The sequence below is a fragment of the Lynx canadensis genome, chromosome E2 (assembly GCF_007474595.2).
Source record: "Lynx canadensis isolate LIC74 chromosome E2, mLynCan4.pri.v2, whole genome shotgun sequence".
Taxonomy (NCBI): Eukaryota; Metazoa; Chordata; class Mammalia; order Carnivora; family Felidae; genus Lynx; species Lynx canadensis.
This window is the reverse complement of record NC_044317.1, coordinates 22,752,041-22,761,285: the sequence shown is the minus strand read 5'-3', so window position 1 is coordinate 22,761,285 and position 9,245 is coordinate 22,752,041. Positions and strand designations below refer to the sequence as shown.

The 9,245-nt window shown below is 36.4% G+C and overlaps 1 non-coding gene across 1 annotated transcript; it reads right to left on the bottom strand.

The window, feature by feature from the left end:
* Positions 1 to 3,709: 3,709 nt before the first annotated feature.
* Positions 3,710 to 3,816, bottom strand: LOC115503612. Its single transcript, XR_003965447.1, has one exon. It is a non-coding gene; the product is annotated as a U6 spliceosomal RNA (small nuclear RNA).
* Positions 3,817 to 9,245: the final 5,429 nt, after the last annotated feature.

Below are 9,245 nucleotides of genomic sequence, written 5' to 3'. Positions count from 1 at the left end.
ATTATTCTAACAACATGGAAGACTATTCTTTTTTTTATGTTTAATTATTTTTGAGAGAGAGAGAGAGAGTAAGCAGGGGAGGGGCCGAGACTGAGGGAGAGAGAGGGAGGGAAGGAGGGAGGGAGGGAGGGAGAGAGAGAGAGAGAGAGAGAGAATCCAAAGCAGGCTCTGCACTGTCAGCAAGGAACCCAACACAAGGCTCGAACCCATGAACCGTGAGATCATGACCTGAGCCGAAATCAAGAGTCAGACAACTGACTGAGCCACCCAGTCCCCTCTGGACTGTTATTTTTTAATTCGGTATTATTTATAGTGAATTGCACAAAACTTTAATTGTACAGCTTTATAAATATTCATGTATATTTGTACTCAGGTAGCCACCACCCAGAACAAGATCTAAAAGATTTCCATCATTCTAACAGTTTTCTTATCCATACTCAGTCAACCAACCTCTAAACCAGCCTCTAAAATCTTACCACTGTCACCACAGAATCATTTTAAACATAGAAGTTTGAGTTCATATAAATGAAATGGTATGTCTAGCTTCTTGCCTCAATATTATGTCTGAGAGAGTCATCCATAATGTCATATGTGACAGTAGTCCTTCCTTTTGCATATAACTGTGAAGATTCTATTTTATAAATATACTATAATATGTATGTATCTATTCCATTGCTTTTCTAATTTTTTTGTTATTATGTATAACATTGCTAAAATAGTACTTTACAAGTACACAATGTGATCATAAGTATTAATTTCTGCTGAGTATATACCTAAATGTGAAATTACTGGTTCAGATTTTATACACCAATACATACATATGATCATTACCAATTTCTATTTTCAAAACTGATGTATGGGAGTGCTAATTTTTTCACATACTCACTAACATTTCTTACGGACAGTCTTTTCAACTTTATCCACTATGTAGAGGGTGAGCGACATCTCACTGTAGATTTTATTTGCATGCAGGCATAGACGCATGAATGAATTAAATATAGCTTCCAAAGAAGTAAAAGTCTTGACTACTTTTGAACACCCCCAATTATTACAAACTCAATCAACACTACATACTTTTTACTTAAAAAATTAAAACAAAAACAAAACTACTTCACAGTGTAATAAAACCTTCAAAATACGCCTTACCCAATACCATCAATACATTTCTTTTGGAGTGTTCCAATTTTGATCCTAATTGAAACTGTACCTAATAGTTTCTCAAATAAAGTTTCAGAGCTCCTATGTCCTTAAGTTTGATTTGGATCCTCCTCCTTTCTGTTCCTTGTTATTTTGGACTTGCGTTTATTGAGAGCCATGGCATTTTGTATTATAGTTAATTCTCTGTTTATTTACCTGGGTCCTCCACCAAATTGTAGGTATCCTACAGGTAATGATCATGTGTTATTTTAGGTGGCATATTCTGTGTCTTACAAAATATTTGGTATGATAAAGTTTTTGTGCAACGAATTACTATCAGGTTCATAACTCTCTACCTTGGAAAAGCTCTCTGTCTATATGGAAAGAAGATAAAGGAGAGGGAGGCACACACAGATAATGGCAGGATAGACTAAGAGATAATGAAAGAAAGAGACTGAAATTTTAATGTCTCATAGTCTTGTTAAATTAATCCCATATCCAAGTAAATAACGAATAAATGAACGAACGAATGAATGAATGAATGACCCCCATATCCTTGTACTAAATCTCCCATCCCACTGTGATTGGTAGGATGACGTATAATTTATCATCCAAATTAGGATACTAATGAGAATAAAAAGGACATTTTAAGATGGGATGCTGGAACAAGAGTTATAATCTAATTCATACAATAAAAGGTATAAATCTTAAGTAGTTTGTGTTTAAGCTAATTTGAGTGGGTTTCTAGTCCTTGTACCCCCAAAACTCTTGACATATTATAAATATTTGACACTGTATGATCCTCTGATTTCTTACAGAACTATATCTCAGAACAGGAAAGACTTAAGAGCAGTCTTGCATGATCCATGAGAGGACACTGAAATGAAAAGCACATAATTCCAGATCCTGTCAAATAAAAATTATTAAGGATTAACTGAATATCTCCATTCTGATGATCCCAATGGATTCAACTGCATTTCCCACCTGAAGTTTTATGGCATTCAAAGGCACAGGTGTTCCTACCTAAAGATATCTGTTAAGAATATACAGTGGAAAAATCTTGTAAGACCTAGAAAGTGTTGAAGAGAGATGGGATGCATTTTAGGAGCTTTTTCTTAGACTGAATAAATGAAGAGGCTCCAAAGGGGGTTCGATCTAAGAAAGTGAATCAAGGAAAAGTGTCTAAAGTCCATGTTTTCATGGTATGTATATTCTAAAACAGAACCAGAAACAGTCTTTACACCGAGCTGTGAGGAGTTCCTTTGAAGAAGGAAACATTGTTATGCAAATTGTTTCATAATCCACAGGGAGTAGTGGGGGTGGAGGGCAGTTCTCCAGGACAAGTAAGAGCTGGAATCTTGGAAGCCTTTAGCATAGAAAAAAGCTTCAAACAATCTGGACTACAGAAAAAAAAAAAAAAAAAAAAAACGCATCCCTGAAATTAAACATGGGAGCCTTTAAGTCTCCTCAGCTCTCATGCCCCACATAAGAAAGCCTCATTGTTATCATGAGATCACTAGGTAAGCAGACAATTTACAGTTTCATCCAGGAGTCCTCCAGACTTGTTCCTTCCTTATGACTTCTTAGACAGCCATATCTGTTTTATAACTCTTCAAAAGCCTTATAATACATTAGTTTTCTGTGTGTGTTTCCTTTCTAGACTGAACTCTCAAAGTGGAACTGTTTGGTAATCATCTGCTTTCTGTGCATATAACACTGGGAGTAAAACATTATAAGGGCTGAATAAATCTTTGCGAATAAGTAGAAAAATAAATGAATGAAATGAAAATAAGGGAATGAATTTCCCTTCTCTTAGTATTTGTTTCTGTTTATCATCAAAAATTTAAAGAAAAGACCAGATAATTTCTAAATATACCACCAACTTTAAATTTGGTGTTCCAATATTCTCTAAGTAATTTTTAAAATATACTTTCAAAGGCTAAAATTACTTTATTGTGATAAAAAAAAATGACATTGAAAGCCCTCTGTTTCCCTTTTACATTTACTGTATTAACATTTAAAACCCTGGTAGTTATACATGAACATTAGAGAGCCTATTTTTAAAGAAGTATTTATGATTGAATAGGAAATGCTAGGAGGCAGAAATTCCAAATAACTCTACGACATTACTGCACTTAAAAAAATTGCCATTAATTTTGAACAATGGGTTGTTTTATGTGCGTGACACCCTATCTTCAAATGCCAAGAATTATAAATAGCATTTCTATAATAATACAGAGATTATAGAACAGTTTTCTCATACACTGTTTCATTGATTTTCAAATAATTTTTAGGAGAAAGAAATGTTCCCTCACGAAATTATGTTATTGTTTTTGAGTCTGTTCTGTGATTCCAACAATAAAACAGAGTCAAAATGGTGTTACTATGGACAGAAAAAGACAGGAGATCCTGAAGTCCCAATCACTTGGCCTTGCTCCTACCCCCTTCAGTGAATCCTGAGATGCTTCCAGTAAACCCTAGCACTCTGTGGAACCCAATTTAAATGGCATTAACTATGTAACAAGCCTTTATTTATTTATTTATTTATTTATTTATTTATTTATTTATTAATTAAAATATGGAACGCTTCACGAATTTGAGTGTCATCATTGGGCAGGGGCCATGCTAATCTTCTCTGTATCGTTCCAATTTTAGTATATGTGCTGCCGAACTGAGCAATGTAACAAGCCTTTAAAGATCTGATGCATTGGGGGCGCCTGGGTGGCGCAGTCGGTTGAGCGTCCGACTTCAGCCAGGTCACGATCTCGCGGTCCGGGAGTTCGAGCCCCGCGTCGGGCTCTGGGCTGATGGCTCAGAGCCTGGAGCCTGTTTCCGATTCTGTGTCTCCCTCTCTCTCTGCCCCTCCCCCGTTCATGCTCTGTCTCTCTCTGTCCCAAAAATAAATAAACGTTGAAAAAAAAATTAAAAAAAAAATAAAGATCTGATGCATTGAATATAATACTAAGAGAGATTAAACAAATTTCTCAAGGTCAGAGGATATGTATATAATGGACATAGGATAAACCCACATATTCAGACACTAACTTTCATATCATTCCTAGTTCACCAAAGTTGGATATGAATATTTTTAGAGCCTACTGACCCATCCACTAGAAAGTCACTCATCTCTACAGTAAGTCTGTGAAATCACTTTCTCCTCCTCCTTCCATATTTGCTACCCTAGAGAGCTGTGTACTTTCATTGAGCAAGTCTTTTCGTCCTTCATTTCCATTCTAAATAAGTTATCCCTGCAAGAAAGCATTTGCCTGATTCTCCTTTATATCATGTCTCTTTCTAAGGCAAAAGACACAGAAGGTGACAACAAAACATTCATTAGTCATATTTTCTGTGCCAGTTTGAGAACTGGTTAAAAATCTCTACTCAAATGAAGCTCCCCTAACTAATTCTTTGGGGCCATTTGCACACAGATGCCATGGGTTCTTAGGCTTACAGGTTCCATGCTGCATGCAGGCAAGCTAGGTCTGTAGTTTCTCTTCTCTCTCATGGATAATTTTCTTCCCTAAAATTAACTATAAAGTAGCCTTGACTTATCAGGGGAAGCTGGTTTTCTTTAGAGAAGACTGAGTAGACAAAGAGCAAAGAAGACAAAGAATACCTTTTTGCTTCATATGCAACTAATATCCTCTATTACACATTTTCCAATAATAACTTATACATTGATACTTTACAATCTTTGACACTTATAAATCTCCACATGGCATCTGCCATCTGCCTTCCATTGGTGACAATTTGAATGAGAAAGGGTAAATAGTTTAGACTCCTATTCAAGGTATCATCCTTATGATGACTTCACAAATGAAATCAAACAATTGTTGAAATATGTGCAGAAGTACCCTAACGTGAGCATTCTACCAGGAATTAATTTGCATTTTTCTTTACTGTTTTTAGCAAGACAGATTATCAGCAGTATCAAGTCAAAGGCAGGGACAGAATATGACCTTTAAAAATATCTTTCTTGTTCTTTCAAGAAATATGTAAATGGTCCTTTATTGTAGTTGTGTAACTATAATGTTAGCAAGCCTAATATTCCCAGAATATATGTAAAACTGGTTGAAAGAAATATCCCCTTTTCTGCAAAGAATACATTGAATAATAGCTTCATTTGTCTCACAAAGAGAAAACAAACCCAGGTGTTAGGAAAGAATTATTTGATGGGTATAGCAGGCAGTTTGTGGGTCCATATACTGTAGTCACATTCTCATTTCAGGTCATGCAACCCACTTGTAACTACCAGCACCTGCAATTCCTTTCCTGAGTGGCTCTGTGAGCCTGTTCTACCATATGCATGGGAGAATGAATCATTACCCAGGACAAGCCTTAACCTGTGGCTGACCAGAATTGGTAGACACATGGCTCCTTTGGTTCTTAAATTAGAAAACTCTGAAGCAAGACAATACTCTTTATGAGAGTTCTGTAATAGAACTAAACTTTAGTTATCTAGAGGGTGGCATGCTTGGTAACACATCAGGTTTTAGCTTCCTCCATTTTCTCTTTCATTTTCCTACACTCCTACCAACGTTTTTTGGAATTACTTTTAAATATGCTAATTGCATTCAGGTCCTTTTTGTTGTTGTTGTAGGGTCTCTGTCTGAGGCAATCTAAACTAAAACAGAGGTTAAAATTCTTCATAATCATTTTTAAAGCTTGTGGGTTCTTAATCACCAGGGAAAAACAGGGAGCACTGGTAATTCTAGGTTGTATGAAGGAGGAGTCCTTGTTACTGAGGTCCAGAATGGACCCTCAGAAATGGCTTTGTATTAATACCCTGATAGAGCAGTGGCTGGTAAGTAATGATGTCCATACATATATACGGCCCAGACATGTCAGGGAATGAAGTCCTATTGATTGGACTTAGAATGGGGAAATCAAATTGCTTGGAAAACAAATGTGAACATTCTTTGCAGGACACTGGCAAGAAAGGTTCCAGAGGCTAAAGCAGGGGGTTCAACCCACTGCTATGAACTGGAACTTAAACTTTTAAAACACTGTTAGTCTAATGAGACAGCCCAGACCACATTGGCTTAAGGCAGATAGTAAGAGGGTAGGAAGCCCACCTAGTGGAGAGGCTTCTACCTGGGAAGACACTAATCTAACATTTTTTAATGTCATGGAATTGAAAGATTTTTCCTAGCTTTTGCTTTTAACACTAGACTTGCCAAACATCACATGTAAGCTCATATTCATCACACCAAGAGGACATGGTAGCTTGACCTATCTGAAGACACCTGAAGGGAGTTCATGTACCTCTGTATGCATGATGAAGAACGGGAAGGATAATAGAATTAGGACCTTCTCACTATTATAAGCACTCTGTGGATTGGGACTGGACATTCTTGATATGTATATAGGACAAGCCTGGCTCTCATGAAAGTCCTTCCATGCACTTTCCTGGCTCCAAATTCTAGAAGAACTCAACCAGTTATTGGTAATAAACATCTCTTTATTCCTTTGATAATTCCTCTGATAATAATGCCTATATCAAAATTATGTAGAGGAGTATCTATCGACCTATCTGAAGTTCCCCTCCTTATATTTATTTAAAATTTCTCATTTCCTGGTTAAACCCTATCTGAAATAGTTTCCAACTACTTATATCAAGTATTTATTGAGCATTTACTATGTGTCAGTCACTACTTGTGCATGAGAGGGATAGCAATGAAAGCGGACAAGGCCCCTCAATTGATAGAGCTTACATTTCAGTGGTATAAACATTATCAGATACTTACTATTATAGCTAGTTAAGACAAAAGATTTTTAAAAATGCATGAAATGACCAGTATTCAAGATAAATAAAACATCCTCTAGGTCTTTTTATTGTCAATCCTTTTGATAAATAAGGTACATATAAATTATTTGGTTTAAATTAATATAATTTTAAGCTTAACTGAATATCAAATGCCTTATTAGGTTATACAGTCATGACCTAACTCCTGTCAAAGAACATGATCCCCTTAAGCTCTATACCCTAGCTAATAATAACCAATTCCAGGCCCTAGAACAATTTCTCTTTTATGCCTCTGTACTTCACAATTACCATTCCTTCTGTTTAAATGACTTCCCTTCAACTACTGTCTTCCTGGAAAATTACTGTTCAATCATCAAGACCCCAAACAAAAATTACTTACTCGATTACTGCCCATATATATAGTTCTATTCTTTAGGCCCTCTGAGCACCTTCACATCCCTAATTCTGATGACACTGCTCAGGGCATATCTAAGCACTGCATATGCAATGCTCATTTGCAGTTATGTATACGCTTTTTTTTTTTTTTTTTGAGACAGAAAGCACATGTGAGGGGGGGAAAGGGCAAAGGAAGAGGTAGAGGAAGACAGAGAATCTTAAGCAGGCTCCCCACCCAGCACAGAGCCCAACATGGGTCTCCGTCTCACGACTTTGGGCTCAAGAGTTGGACACTTGACCAAGTGAGCCACCAAGGCTCATGTATAAGCTTTTGTTCATTATTGGACTGTGAATTCTTTAGATCAGGACATCTCAAAGTTTAACGTGTAATTTAGAATTATAAGAGAAACGTGTTATAATACAGATTCTACTTCAGTGGGTGGGGTCTGTGACTCTAAATTTCTAACAAGCTGCCAGGTGACCTTAATGTCTGATACTACTCATGCCTGAACCATACTTTGAATAGTGAAGCTTTAAATGTTACTTATTCTGTTTGGATTGTAACTTCCTGGCATGAAATTTGGCACTTTATAGGTACATCAGTGTTTACGTATAAATGGTTTGATTCACATGCTGTTATCCTTTCATATAACTCCAATACCAAATTGCAAAACTCCTTGGATGTCTTTATTTTCTCTGCAAGACTTCCTTGAATACTGTATGTACATGGGGCTTCCTATAATTAGAAATATATAAAATACGGTGGTGAAATTGTAGCTCAGCTTTGTAAGGTGACTGGTCAGAGCCGTAAATTAAAAGGTAAAATGTTTCTGACATATTTAACTTTTGAAGTATAGTAATATATTAAAGTAACACACTTCTATATCCAATGCCATAATTAAATTTTAACTCATAAAAAATAATCAACTCCCCACAGGAACAGAGCATTTTCAGTTAAAAAGCTACTTATCATTTCTACAGCCATACAATGTTGAATGTGCTGTTTGATCTTTTAACAATTTCATTTTAAAATATTCACAAAAGAGTGGTAATTAAATTACATGGGTGCCATGGTAACCACTGCATTAAATATGCTTAGACTCTGTGCCTTAGCATTTTGGTAGGGAAAAGGGTATTCTTATTCTGTGACAATTACAAACTATGGGTGTTTAGGTCAACCTCCGCCAGCCTTCTAGAAGAGGGTAGGCATATATAACTAAAGTTAGATCAAGAATAGTGGGCACTACTCAGGTATAAAGGAATCCTATAGCCAAGGAGAAAGTCTAATGGACTGAGAATCAAGTCTCAGGCTAGTCGAGGTTCTGTTATTGACTAGCTGTGTGTTCCTTACTTTGAGCTTACTTTGAGCTGCAGACTCCTCACATGTAAAATGAGAAGGTTGAGTATGGAACCAGATGTTCAATTCAACCTTGACTTTTCCAATTCTATGAGATCTTTATGATGTAATAAGCACTATATATTTTTACACACTTTATAGCATATAATTTCTGCATTAATGTCCCCGGGCTGATTAAAAAGTACTACAAACTGAGTGGCTAAAAACCATGGAAATTTTTCTCTCATAGTTGTGGAGATAAGAAGGCTAAAACTAAGGTGCTGTCAGAGCAGTGGTCCTTTGGAAGCCTCTAAAGGATGATGCATCCTTGCCTCTTTTAGCTCCTGGGAGCGCAACACTTTCCTTGGTTGTGGTAATGTAAGTTCAGTCTCTACTTGTCTTTACATGGCCCTCTTTCCTTTGTGTCTCTGTGTGCCCCTCTTCTTATAAGGACATCAACCATAATGGCCCACCCTATTCCATCATAACAAATTGTATCTAAAACAACTCTATTCCACATAAGGCAATTTTGAGGTACTGGAGTTAAGACTTCAACCTACTTTTAGAGGTACATAATTCAACCCATAAAAATTTCCTTTTGTGAAATCCAAATCATATTGTGTCTCTTTA